Source organism: Daktulosphaira vitifoliae, unplaced genomic scaffold, assembly GCF_025091365.1.
Source record: "Daktulosphaira vitifoliae isolate Bord-2020 unplaced genomic scaffold, ASM2509136v1 Scaffold_3, whole genome shotgun sequence".
NCBI lineage: Eukaryota > Metazoa > Arthropoda > Insecta > Hemiptera > Phylloxeridae > Daktulosphaira > Daktulosphaira vitifoliae.
In genome coordinates, this window is record NW_026099574.1 from 7,714,003 (window position 1) to 7,729,581 (window position 15,579).

The 15,579-nt window shown below is 26.5% G+C and overlaps 1 protein-coding gene across 11 annotated transcripts in view; it reads right to left on the reverse strand.

Moving 5' to 3' along the window:
* Positions 1–15,579, reverse strand: part of LOC126901406 (protein unc-13 homolog A) — a 114,438-nt gene that overhangs the window by 45,993 nt on the left and 52,866 nt on the right. The gene's annotated exons all lie outside the window — the stretch shown is intronic.

The window sequence follows — 15,579 nt, forward strand, 5'->3', positions numbered from 1 at the left end:
TGCAAAAAAATAGCATTTCTTGATTTTTTTATTTTTACAACACTGTTGCCTATTTTAACATACACACACGTCTTTTATAGCCCGTAGATTTTAAATTTTCGTACCTTTGGGAACTAGCTGATTTATTTCTCGTATTACATTGGTGCGGGTATGGGTTACGTTAGAAGAACTAGAAAAAGATAAAATAGAATTTTTCGGTGTTGTAAAAATAAAATGGATATTACTTTTTTAATACAAAGAAACTCCATAGAAATAGTCTATATCTAGTTAGCAAGCCATAAAAATTAAATAAAGAATGTTTAATCTCACCACGATTTCTAAGAAAGTAACATTAAAGCTATAGTAATTTTACAAAATTTACAAATTCTTTTTTGGTAAAAGTTATTTCTGTCGCAAAATAAAACAATTTGTGTTTTATTACTTTAAAACACTTAAATTTTCAAAAATAAACTATGTCTTCATGGAATACTTTATTCCTAAAGAGTTTGTTACATCGAGATAATTGAATTTGGTACTTTTCTCCAATGAAAATCATAAAGAAAAAAATTCGTTTAAATTCATGCAAATAAAATAAACAAACACTGAGTTGTTAAATTTGCGATTTATGTAGTAATATTTAAATGGAGTATAAAATTTACACACGAGTTACCCAAACGGCTACGACTGGTTGAGTTTAAAGCAAAGTATAGTTGGTTGTAAAACAGTAACATATATAAATGAACGAAAGTATTGAACTAACGAGTACACTTATAATTCCCAGCAATTCAGTTGAATTCATTATTTCTGAGAAGCTCATCTCACAGAAAATCATTTAAATTCGTTTGTGTTTTTGAATAAATTGTGGTATTTAAAAAATTTGCATATTAATTGATGAACATTGTACATCATAGTGGTTTTATGACAACCATATTTTTGGTAATATGATAATAATAATCACATTAAAAAGAAAATATTTCATTATTTTTTATTGTGACAAAGTAAATTTCAATTTGAAACTTTTAAAAATGTATTTAATATTCGTATAAACGAATATTATTCTTAAATTTTTTCTGCTAAAATACTGCTGGTATCGTCCATTAATTTATTTTTCATAAATAGAAATAAAAAAGTGATAACGTGAAAAGCTAGATTGAGAATTTCACACATTGTAACTAGAAAAAGATATTAACCTTTTGCTTACAAGGTACGCATACAAAAATTACTTGCTTTAAGCTTTTCTATCGTTAGCTCTAAATAAAAATGTCTATTTTTCACGTTAAAAATTATCTTCATTCAACAAAACAACCATGTTTGTTTAAGGGAATCGGTATAGATAAAATGAACTGTATGATGTATTACCACGTATTTAGGTTAGTCGAAAAATTATAAAAGTAAAATAAATGTAGAAAAATGACAATTTTCCGTAACATTTTTGCAATTGTGTTGACACGGGGGGGGGAGGGCAAACCAATTATACTGTTTTGTTCGGATCCGGTGAAGATAGTATAACGTTTTTGCAGGACCTTTCGGAGGCCGGATAATCACCGCCAGTAAATGCGATTTAACGTGTACGTTATGGATAATTTTAATAGAGGTATGAATTATGTGAACTATACTCGGCGTATAGAAAGGTGCCGGAAGTCGAATGTGCCAGAACCGGCGGACGTAGATTTTAATTGGCGGAATATACCGCACATCTACTGCGTTGGCGTGTATAATGACGAGCAGCACAAAACTATGAAACTTATACGTTCTAAAAATAAAATCGTGATCATTATTATAAATAGTATGCCAAGAAGAAATGAATTGACGTCTTATGAAGGTACGGTTTTATTAATTAAACACGAACATAAACGATACGACAACAGCAATCTAAGTGTAATCATTATTGTTAATTGAACTAGACGTTGTAAAATAAGTATGTATACATATATAAATTATTAATTATTAACCACACCAATGTAAATAATGCAATGAAATACCTTATTCGATTTCTTTGTAATACTATTCAAGTTCTTGTATAGTGCAATACCAATGGTTTAAAAGTACAACTGACGTACACAAAGATAAAGTTTAAATTATTAAATATTTTTTAAAGAATTTTAAAACGTTGACGATTTTTTAATTTTAAACGTTTTTCTTTGGTAGTTTAAATTAGTATAGTAGGTCATAATACTAAATATCTACATATTAAAAAATAAGTAGATATCGATCGACTTTACCATATAGAGGATTAGAGCCATTAAGATTTGTCGCAAATAATTTTACAGTGTCAGGAAAAAACTCATAGCAGCGGAAAAGTATAAACGACGGGTATTATTGAAGTAATGGAACAGTCGGGTTGGGTAGCTGTGTAAGGTAATTGATCAGACGGCAGTCCCCTTTTTACGCTTTATTGTGTATGCTGTTGGAATTCTTGGACAAGACAAGATTAATGATTGTTATACCACGTGCCAAAATAGAAGTTTTGTGTATATGAGCACATGGTAGAGCTATCTGTGTTTGTTAATCATGCAAGAGCGTAAACCTAAGAAGTGATATTTTTACATGCCTTTGGACACTAAACTATTATACTCTAATACTATTGTGTGTATAATCTAAGCTATTGAGAACTTTCAGCTTTTAAAATACCCCTACTATGAGTTTCACCTGACCATTGATATACAAAAGTGTATCTACTAGCTATTATTCTATTACCCACTTTAACCCACACTTAAATATTACGTGATGTACAAATAATTTTGTCTTTCCGCGCAAATTTAGTGTTTTTTATTGCCATTTAAAAGTAAAAAATAGTCTACAATAGATTCACACTGAAATCCTAAACACACAAACAAAAAAATGTGTTTTTTATACGGATGAAATTTGATTAACTATTTTAACTTTTAAATAATTTATCATCTCTATTGGAAATTCTAAAACACCGTTATCAAATAAAGTGAGATTAACAACGCTTTTAAATAATAATAATAACGTAATAATAAACTTATGTGTACATTATACAGAGAAGAACAGATCTAACTCTTGTAACTTGTGAACCAATAATCATTTCGCTGTTTAAAAAAGTATTTCTTTTTAAAGATTTTCTTATAAAAAATGTGATGGATTGGTAACAATTTAATAAAAACTAAATAAAATTATTTTTTTTTATTGTTAAAAATGAAAAATAAACATATACTTTTAATGTAGTCTAAGAAGTAAAAGTTGTTAAAAAAAATTACAGAGAAATTATTAATTATTGGAACAAAAGTTACAAGAGTGACAGTTAGATCTATTCCACCGTGTGTATATGCATATTAAAGTAAAAAGAAAATTCACGAAGGTAGTTAAATTATAGTAATAATCTATTACTATATATACCAAAAATATAACGGATCCATTAAAGTGGTTATAAAATATTTATCATTTGTATAATCCAGGCAACCATTATTTGATCTTTTCTATCTTTTTTTTTATACTTATAAAAAATGTATAACATAGTCCATCAATTAAGATTATACTGATAAATAACATGAAACTTAATTCAACAGTTAACTAAAGGACATAAATTATTTATATAATTACAGTGTAATTTATTTAGAATACTGCGCCCCTTTAATCCTTAAATAATGATTTTTTCATAAAAATAAACAGTTTATAAATCGATTTTTATACATCTATAGTAAGTAAGTATCATGTTCATTGTAAAAAAATTATTTCTAAGGATATATTTTAGGGGTAACTTTCAAAGTTAAATGGTAACCTATTATTATTTTTTATTATTAAATGAAGAATGATTTTAATATAATTTTAGTTACATTTGTAAGGGGTGCCAAATGTAAAAGAATTCTTATCTGTACCTTATGATAAAAATAGAACGTAGTTAAACAAACCCCCAACTCCTTGCCTTTTCTAAATCTTCAAATGCTAATATCTAAAAGAGTAATAATATAAAACTGTTTATTGATCAGTCAAATTTTTATTTAGTACATCCTCCGTTTAATAGTAAAAAAATGTCAGATTACCATTTAACTTTCAAAAGTTACTAATAAATTTACTCTTAGAAATCACTTGTTATAACAATAAACTATGATTCATAAAAATAAATCAAATTTTAAACTGTATATTTATAAAAAATATTTAATGAAAAAAATGAAAGGCAGTATTTTTAATAAATGAAATTGTATACTAGTGAATATTTTAAGGCTAGCTAATCACAATTTCTCTCAAAATAATAATTATACTAAGAAAATTATTTTTTAATTCGTCAGTTATGAATTACTTTTTAAAATTCATCCTTTATATTTCATAAGAGTATTAAATTTATTTTATCTTTGGTGCGAAGCACGAAAGGTATTAATTTTACATTTACTTGTTTTTTTTAAGTCTATCCTTACTTTTTTTCAACTCTTAATGGATCGATTTATATTACCGATACGTCAAAATGTTTACTGTTAATAAAAGAAATCCTCAAAAATCTATGATTATTTTTATAATATTGGTAAATTTCGAAATTTTTTTTTAAAACTGTCATAATAAAAAATAATCTAATTAAGAAAATAACTGAACAATAATAATTTTTGAACCATTATTTAGGATGTTATTAACATTTTAAAATATAGACTAGACTTCTTGGGCGCACATTTCCTCCCACCTAGATTTAAAAATTTAGGTACAAAACCTGTTATACTGATCCAAAAGTTCTTATCGACCAGTTATTTTCTTAATTAAATAATTTTATATTTTATAAGCTAGAGAAGTATGATTTTTATTTGAAAAAGTTGACACCCTTATATGGAATAAGAAATGAATTAAAAAGTAAGTAATAGCTGATAAATCAAAAAATTCCAAAAATAATTTTCTTAATAATATTATAATTTTGAGAAAAATCGAGTAAATAGCATTAAAAGTATCACTATATATTTATATATATATATATATATATTTTTTGAATTTATTACTTTTGCACTATCAAATAATTTGATGGAAATACGCAATTAAACTATAAATGTATTGTAAGAATATTCTATAAAATTTAAAAACATATTCTAAAGAAAAATAATAGTAAACGCAGTTTAAAAGATTCATAAAATTCATATTTTTGTCAAAAACTATTCTCAATAGAAACAACATTTTTGTCAAATGGGTCTTATTTCAGTGAAGTAAGAAAGTAGGTCAACGTGTAATTTGTTGCTAATGGTTGTTTTTGGTTTTAACGAAATTAATATCAAAAGAAATTATCGTTTACTACTAATCGTTGGTTTATAAGCTAAGTCCTTTACAGAATAAGAAAATTTTGGAAGTTCCCATTTGTATTAACGTTATGCAAATAAAATGATCTGATCCATTCAGAATCGGCAAGAGGGCGTAAACTTGCATTGAATATCACTGATATTTTATCACCTCATATTTCCGGGAATTGTTGATTTTCTTATATTGTGAAAATTTTTTTCATTACGTTATTTGATTTGTTTTTGGTGAACAAAAGAAGCTAACAAACAATATTAAAAGTAATTCATGTATAGAACCACTTCTTACATGCTCTTATCTAGAGAAATATTATTGCACGACATGTAATTTGTTTTCTTTATATAGTATAATGAATTAATGTAGAGTAATCCATTGTGTTTCAATGAATGGGACTGGGTATAGAAAATGGTTTTGCGAGAACTGATGATTCTTATGGAGTTCCTTTTATCTTAAAGTTCAAACTACTAATAATTATTCATGTCGCCAAGTTAAAATAAAAGATAAATATTTTATTTTTTTTAAAGCTATTGAGAGAAATTTATGATTAATAAGATAAAAATAATTTTTAACATTTTAATAATCATAATCCTAAGCATTGTGATGATTTTCATTTATACTTTTATCTGATGAAAAACAATGTAATTAAATTTAACAATCTCAATAGTGAAAATAAGATCAAGAAGTACATTGCAAGTATATTTTGTAAATACATATAAATTTAAAAAAGAACCTCTACAATCGGTAAAGGTTCTTCTCAACATAGTAAAGATAGAATAAAGATTGCTCCAATAGATAGACATCTGAGAATGAATAACATCACTAGCATAAAGTTCTTCAGAGATATTGTTAATAAATACAGGTACAAATATGTAGAAGTTTAAAGGGAAATATTGAAATTTTGACTTTAGCCACAAATTAATCAAAGAAAAAAAAGTTACAACATTTCAGAAGTTAACTGTTGTTAAAACAAAAAACCAGAAACTTTTTGGGTGCCAGGTTAAATAGGAATTGATGGCAATGAAACAGCTAACGAGTACGCTAAAAAAAGCCATTACAAATAATAAAGCTACAATTTTAGAAACTACATCATACGAAAACTTAAAAAAATACGTTGAAAAAAGCATGAGATATGAATAGGAATATATATGGAACAAACTTAGAAAAATAAAAATAAAAATAGATAAATGGTCTAGCTACTTACCTAAAAGAAAAGATAATGTGATAATTAACGAACTATAAATAGGACACATTCGATTGACTCATGGATACTTAATGGAAGAAAATAGGCACTCATATGTGAATTATGTGAAACTACAATCACAGAAAAACATATTTTATCTGAATATATCAAGTATGAAAATCAACGCCTCAAATATAAGATTTCTAACCATCTCCACGAATCAATAGAATCGAACCCAAAGACAATCACTTCTACTATTTATTAAAAAGACCAAGCTGGATGAAGAAATATAATGTATATTAAATATACATTATATTTCTAATATTACAAATTTTGTAAAATATACATCATTACTTTTTTGTTTTGTACTATAAAATTTAAAACATAAATAGTAAAATTAATATAAAATATAACTAATGGCCAAAGATGCCGAAGTTGTAAATACATGATTAATAAAAAAAAATCTTTTCTAGTTTAGACAATTTCATCATTACCAAAGTAATTATTTAAGGAATTTGTTTTTATAATGTGGCGTTTGGTAATCCAGTTAACTAAGTTTAATGCTTGTAATTTTAGATTACTAAGTTACTATAATATTAATAGAAAAAAAGTGCTACGCTACAACTGCCACAATGTTTTTCTAAAAAACCATGAATACGACCATCAGCTGTAGGGATTAAACTACACAAATAAATGTTGAACAAAACTTCCTTTTATCAAATATTAGACACATGAATTTTTTTTTTATTTCTGGTTCGGAATGACTTTTACTCGAATATTTTATTTTATTTTCGTTTGTACTACATATTTTTCCTTTAATTTTTATTATTATAAAATACTGTATAGATCATGTAACAACTTTTTAACATTATAATGAAGTATACTATTTTTAAGTTGTCTGGCTATAGAAGATTGATAATTAGAGAATATTTGTTTACCTAAATACTTCAAATCATCTAGGTTATATCCAAGTTGATCCAAAGTTAAACAATTGCTTAGCATAAATTGAATAGTAACTTTATTATTATGTAATATGTGCTGTATATATTTATTAATTCTTGTGTAATGAATATTTTGAGCGTTAAAATATTAAAAATATTACATCAATCTGAAAAAACTCCACTTAAAAACATCTAATAAATTTCATGTCGAAAGTGAATATTTATTTATAATGAAACAATTATAATAATTTGATGATTGACGTTATATACGACGAGAAAACAATATATGGAATTTATGAAACAGAAAAATAAGTAAATTAACCCAAGTTTGATTAACTTCTTAGCAATGTTGCAAATAAACGAGTAGACACCGTAAACGGGATATTATTTTACACAAACATTTTTTACAACTCTTAAGTATTTTAATATTTACCTATAAATGATACTTCACCTTCAGCCTTTATATTAAAGTTTTAATACTTACAAAATACTAGTCATTTCCTTAGATCAATATCTTATTTGTAAATTAACATATATATTTTTAAATAAAAAATTTAATTTGATACAGCTTTAAGGAGGATAAAAAAGACCAATTTTTTTTTCAAGAATTATAAAACGTGAAGTAACTTCTGAAAATAAAAAAAAAATATTGTTTTATACTTGAAAAATACCACGTGACTCATAGTTAAACAATCATTCTGTATACAAATACGATGAGCACATTAAGCCTATTTTTCGGATGAAAAAAAAATTGAAACTACTTGCCAATAAACATCTCCTTTCAAAGGCCTGGCAAGTTTTACACTCGGATTTAGGATTTTTAACTTCACTGATGTCAACTTAGGCGCTATAATGAATCCCGTAATTTAATGGTGATTAATTGTTGTATTTACTCTTATCTATCATCTCTCATTAAACAGCGAACCAAATCTTTCAATTGTATTCTCGATTTAAATGATGTAAACTTGATAATTCCCGTGGTGTAAACAATTGCATTACTAAAATTTTATTTTCATGTAAATTAAAACAATATTTCTATTATATCTTTATTTTACTTAAATATTTTTCAAATAACTTTAACCAATTTATAACAATAAGCTAACTTAAATTGCAGTAGAATAAAAAAAAGTTCGTGGTTACTTTTATCATCAATGTCAACATTATTCAAGAGACTATTGCACGGCATACTGAAATGAAAGAAAAATCGACCGAGTTCTTAAAAAACAACATACAAAATAAACGTTAGCAATTTGTTCCAAAAGGCGGCAAAAAAACATACCATTTGGATGGCTATAAAACTCAGACTACTGCGGTTCAAATACTTGTCTCTAACAATTATTAAGACCTTTCTTGCCCAAACATATGTATAAGGCTATTATTTTCTCTAAATAGTTTTATACATGAAAGCTAGACAATCTTATTATTAGATGGATGTAGAGATTTTTCAGCTAAACATTTTTTTTTTATATCTACACAATCTTTCTAGCAAATAATAACAGCAAGATAAATATTTGCCTCTAGCAAAAATTTTAAATAACTTTTTATACGTGCTATAATTTTAAAACTTAATGACACGTGTAGTGCAAAATTGTGAACGAGTATTAACGTTATTACTACATTTTATAACATGATGATGTTAGGAATAAAAATACATCACTGACAGTTGTCGGTATATATTTAATAATCAACCTAGGTTAATTATTACTGTTGAAAATCTATCCATGAAAATAAACGTTACTTGTATATGTTTTGCGTGTCATACGGTCGAATTATGGCGAGCAACTAATAAATAATAATATGCGAGTTTGTGTGTCAAGCGTAGAAAGGTCAATATTCCCTCAGTGTAGTATGGCAATTTTTCAAGTACTGTTTAATGTTGGATAACGAACAGGAAAACACATTCACAAATAATACATACAAGTATTGACGTAAACATTCCATGTTATCGACTTTGTACACAATATTGTATTACCTTTTAAAAATGTTTGAAATAAAAATAGTTCGCAAAATTTAACGTTGAGTATATACATTTTTGAATTTTTTCAGCTAAATTCCAATTTTGTTTCAATTCTATTGTATACTCTCTTCAACTCAAACTTAAAAACATTCAATTTAACCTAATCCCATTATCAGTTATTGATAATATGTTTTTTCTGGCCAATTGTAAGTGTAAATTGAACTACGAATACTTTGTTCGTCTCCGTTAATATACTAGTTAAGTCATGCGAAAGGGCAATGTAAAGATTTCGTAGACTGTCTTCAATTTAAGGACTCTTAAGAATATGTCGCATAGTGCACACGTATATACGCATCATTTTCTTCTATCGCATGTCTCTTGGGACGTAAAAAACTCGAAAAACGATATGCTTAGTAAAAAATACTAAACCGACTTTTTTTAAGAAAAGATTCGAAACGAAAAAGGTCTACAAAAAAGTTTTTTGTGACAGAAAATAAATAAATGCAAGTTCACCGGTTTGGCCAGTCAATATGTAAACGTGCGCTGCGTTTTTAGTGAATTTCGATGTGTATCTGTGCGGGTAAAATGGACTGTTGTTTCGTTCAAGACAATCCCGAATAAATTCAAACAAACGCAAAAAATAATGTGTTACAAAATCTAAAGGTAAAAAATGTCTAAGCGGATTAACTTAGTAACTCAACTCGAAATATATGTATCATTATGGTTTCAAGGTGCTATCTCCGAATCCAGACCCATCATAGTGGTTTATTGCTAAGACTTGGACAATTTAATCCTTTTGAAGAGGCTGTCAAGTAGATAATGTTAAGATACCAATGGAAACGAGACGCGGGTGATTAATTTTGCACAGCTTTCAGCAGACAGTTAATAATTAACTTATAAACACACTATGCTAACAATTGCAAAGAAATATCTGCTGTATTAATTTTCGTCAATTCGGTCCTCTTGTAATAATTTTATAAAGTATACAATCAAGGGGAAAACATTGTTATTGTCACTTTTTAGTGCTTTTACGAAACTGTAGGATTTATTTATCATGAATTGCAAAAAATACTTCATACTTAGGCTCAGTCAATATTTAATAAGAACTCTTTATTTATTTTATGGTCACACGTATTCTAAGTATTTTAACTGTCATTTACAGAAACCGCCATTATATTGCAAGGATATATTAGTACTGAAATTATTCGACGTTTAATACTTTAATTGCTGTTTGCTTGCATTCTAGAGCAGCTAACGTGTCAAGGGTAAAGCGTCTTATCACATCGCTTGATAATCCATAAATGCTATACTCAAACGCCAATGTATGCTAATGGCTGCTGAGAGACAATGTTATTTTGATTTTAAGTATGCTTTATTAACTGAGTAAACAAAAACATTTCGATCAAACCTTATCAGCTCAATAAATCTCTGTCACTTACAAACATTTTACAAAAAAAGTGTATAATCTCTTTTTTTTAACATCAATAATTGATACTTTTTAATATAGTAATTAATTTATATTATTCATTGTCACATATTATACTACCATAAATGATTCACGGTTACTGCTATAAACTTAATGAATAAAACTATTCAAACAAATATTTTATGACACATTTTTTTATGAATTTAAGTACCTGAGTATATAAAATAATGAACGGTAAAATGATTGCTAAATTTGTGATCGCCAATTACGTGTTATGTGCGGAAATTAACGAGAAAAAAATTCAGCAACAAATAACAAAAAATCGAGGAAAAAAGCCATTAAAATTTCCATAAAAATAAAAATAAAATTACAATTATTCTATTAGGTGCTCACAATGTATAAATACGTAAAATGAAATTTTGATGTTGCTGTAAAATAAAATTATGTTCATTTACAAAAAACTTAGTACCCAACTGACATGAACATGCATATACATAAACGAAATCTCTTAAGTCTCTTTTTGTATTTAATGTAATCCTTGTTGCGCTAAAAAAAAATTACGTTATATTATGTTACTAAACGATTGTAGGTCATGCGTATTTTGTTTTGAATAAATGATTATTTATTCTTGCTTTTACGATAGATTATACTTAATTATTCATAAAAAAAAAATCTTCTTGGATGAAACGATGTTGCGTACAGTACTATCCATCATAACACTTGACAACACTGAGGCAAAACTGGCATTTTTTTTTGTAACTATTAAATTGTTTGAAAGTAAAAAAAAATAAAACTTAAAAAAAAAACGATTATCATGGCATAAACCAACGGTGATTCGGTAATAAATTTTAAAGATAATGAAATATATAGGTCATAACTCATGAACAATGAAATTAAGTTTTTAGGTTCACGGGGATGAAAAAATTTAGTTAATAAAATATTTTTAATAAACTAGGTTTCTAATACAAATTTAAGTTAAATAACTCTATCTAAATTGTTGAAAGATTTTTTTATATGACCTTATATGATATTAAGCCTTTTCAATCTTTTTTAATGATTAAATGGTCAAGAGTATGACACTTTTTAATAGTTTCTGGACAATTAGTATCGTAACTATTAGTAAAATTATAATTAATATCCTTCTCTTTATCTTCAACATTTAATTTATTTACTTAAATTTAAAAACGAAATTCTTTTAATTATTTTAGTTCCATAGTATTTTTATTTAGTATAAATGCAAAATAAGTCTGCAACATTAAACTAATGTTAAATATCAAATAATTTAAACTGATAGAACATTACATATAATTTTTTTTTTTAATATCAAACATAAATCGAAGGATCTTGATTATTAATGTTAGTTTAAACATTGTTATTATTTTAATATAAAAAAAACTCGATCTATATTATACCTAGCTTGTGAATAATTACATTTTTAGGACAATTTATTCACATATAATTAGGTCCAATCCCACAATACTATCATCTTCTTCCACATAGAGTAGACATGATGATATTTGCTCAATGAATTTTAAATGCAGATACTAACTATATGTACATTGTAACAAATTATTATTATAATGTGTACAATGTTTTCGAGGAATTTGATTTAGTCCGCCCAAATAACAACAGGCGCCAAGATGAATATAAAATATTCAAAGTTTTTGTGATTCATTATTCTATGGGGCACATTCAGTTAAATTTTCTACTCCATTACCATTTATTTAATACCCTCCGAGTCTTTTTAAACTAAAATAGTACTTATGCGATGTCCTTTACTCAGGGTTTGAATCAAAATTGTTTATTTTGTTTTTTTGTTATGACAGTTAAAACGTTATCAATATTATTATGTTTTAGGTTTTAAATAATTAAAACGTTATGGATTTACAATGTTTTTTCCGTTTAGCGGTATTTAAACAATATACATTTTTTATGTTTTACGTTTTCGGTATTCAAATGTTATTTATTTTTGTTATACTTTTTGAAATAAACATTATTGATATGTCTTTACTTTATTAGGAATTAACCCGTCATTTCTCGCATGTGAAATTTCCCTCGCATACTTTTTATGTTGAGAAACACTGACTGCTCGAGTTATATTTTCCCTAATTCGATATGTTTTATATTTATAACAAATCATCAATATGTTTTCATTTTCTGTTTAATATAGTTTTTTGTTTTATTTCGTTTTTAGTTATGTTTGGTGTTTCGATTTTTATTTTATTTGTTTGAAGTTATGTATTGTTTATCATGATTTTAAATTTTTTTTGCGTTTTTTTGGAAGTTCGTTATAATTATAACGTTATGTTAAACGGTGTCAAGCCATCCTTTACTGCACTTGATATCTCAAAATACCTCCTTACTAATAAAATTCTGTTGTTTGAGTGGAAATTAGTAATAATAGTTTGTAAATAAAACTCTGGTAGGTACTGGAGATGATAGGTAAGTAAACATTGCTATCGAGTATTCTGTTCATGTCATTCTTAATCACACGCTGTTATGGAAAAAGCACGTCGTACAGAAGACCAAACTGAATGCTTTTTTCGAATAGAAGACGAGTAATGGGTCCAATATACTTGAAAAATTACATCATTTTCAAAAAAACCACGCACCCTAACAGCTATGATGGGCCGACTTAACGCATCGCCTATTACAGAAAATCCCTACTATAATAAGCAGATGAAAAAAAGAAAGAACACCTTTTTTCTTACTTCACTCGTTCACTCATTGACGAAGAGTAGTGAGAAATCTTCATTCTTATTTATTATTATTTTTTTGTAATATATAGTCAGTTACAGAGTAGAGACTGCCATTTATCTTGTCCACTAGATAGAATTGATCAAATCTATCTTGGCCATTAGATTAGATAGTCTAAGTCTAGACTATGTCTCAGTCACTCGGATTACTATAGGCTTTTTGCCAATATCCTATTAGTAAACGATCTCGTTCACTGTACTCTTTGGAAATAATTCATCTAGTTTTATTTAACTAGTTCCGAAGTATATTTGTAACACGCCCTCTAGCTTAATTTATGTTACTACTATATATTTACTATTAACAACTTAATTTATCAATTGTATTTAAGCTAAAAAATTATGAAAATAAAATAAGAGAGAGAAAAAGTGACTTCTTAAGAAACCAAGATAATTATTTCCTTTGTTAGGCAAACCTTTTTTTGTCTAATAATAAACTTTACGAAAAATCCATTTACATTTTAATAGAAAAAAAAAATCATGTTAAGCACTGATGAAAATGACTAAATTAAAAAAAAAAAATGTGGCTACCCATTGTATTACCATAAAATAACATTAACATTTATTGAGACAATTTTCCAGAAAATTAATTTTATTTACTATCAATCGCTAGTCATTGAACAAGAGGACGTTATTAACAAACATTTAGCCTTTATTTTCAAAGTAAAACAGAGTTATTATGAAATTCCGATGAAATATTTGAATAAAACAAAATAATGATACCAAGTTAAAATGTTTGACTGATTCAAATAAACATTAATAAAATTATATTATTTCGCTGATGTTATTTAAAGCGAAAGTAACGAATTGTTACTTTGCTAAATCGAATTGACAGATCATTAGTTACGATCCCATTTAGAGTTGTTAAATACAACTTACAATGAACGCACGTCATCAAAATTGATTTTTCTGATTGTATTATATAACAATGAACACTGACCGCAAAATTGATTCTTTTGTTTGCTTTATAAAGTAAAATTGCATTACCCTATTTTATTAGGCTTACCGGCATGTGATAAACATTATGGTCCATACAAACGGCTAAAAACAATAATTTTTTGACCCTGTACTATACAGTTAATCGATAAGGGCACCCTAACAAAACTATGAGTACTGGCATCTAGCCAAATTTGTTAGTTCTCGAACCATAATGTCCAATAAGGCTATATAACAATGTATTAATACGATGGTAGCTAAACAAATTCGGTGGTGTGAAAAATAATATTAATAGTGATTGAAGAAGAAAACAGTTTATCGAAAAATTCATAATTTTACTATGTTTCAATGTAATTTCGTGTTAATCTATATGGTGTTGCGTTATAACGTTCGTCATACTAACAACAAGTGTAATTGCTCAACGTGTACAATGTAATACTTACGGTCAGAATGATTTTCAATCCATAAGCTCTCGTGTATACGACTTGCGTGTTTTAAGTATAACTTGCATTGTATGTGTACATACATTTTGTTTTGCTACCATGACTATGGCAAATTAACATATTACAGCAATAAATGAAATTGTGCCACTAACCATATTATGAAAATAAATTTAATCCCCACCTATTACTTAAATTAGCAATTAAAATTTTTCAGTAAAGAACTATATTTTTTTATTTCACGCTGGAAATCAAGAGTTTATTCTTTTAATAATAACAACAAAAAATATTAGATTTTTTAATTAAGTATTGAAATTTATGTTTAAATGATACCTTAATAAACAAAAATAAGCAGTAATTAAATGAAACTAATTTTGTTAAATTGTAAATTAGATGTGTTTCCAAACCTATTTTCTTTTTTTGTGATAATACAATAGTGATACAAATAGATTGTTCATAATAAATCAAACTTTGCCATTAATATTTTCCAAAGTCTTACAAGAAAAATAATGATTAATTAAATACTGAAATAAATAGCAAATGTCTAAAACTTTAAGGAATTTGTACAGCAAATAATTACTATTCCCTGACTATTTTTCCTTATCTCTTCAAATAATTGATTTTTTAAGGAGCTCAATTTCTCGTTTGTCAACTTTTCGCTGTCTTTTCGCAGCGAGCTCAGTAAATATTACAAGAAACATAAACAGTCATAATACAAACAAAAAAGAATATTAACTA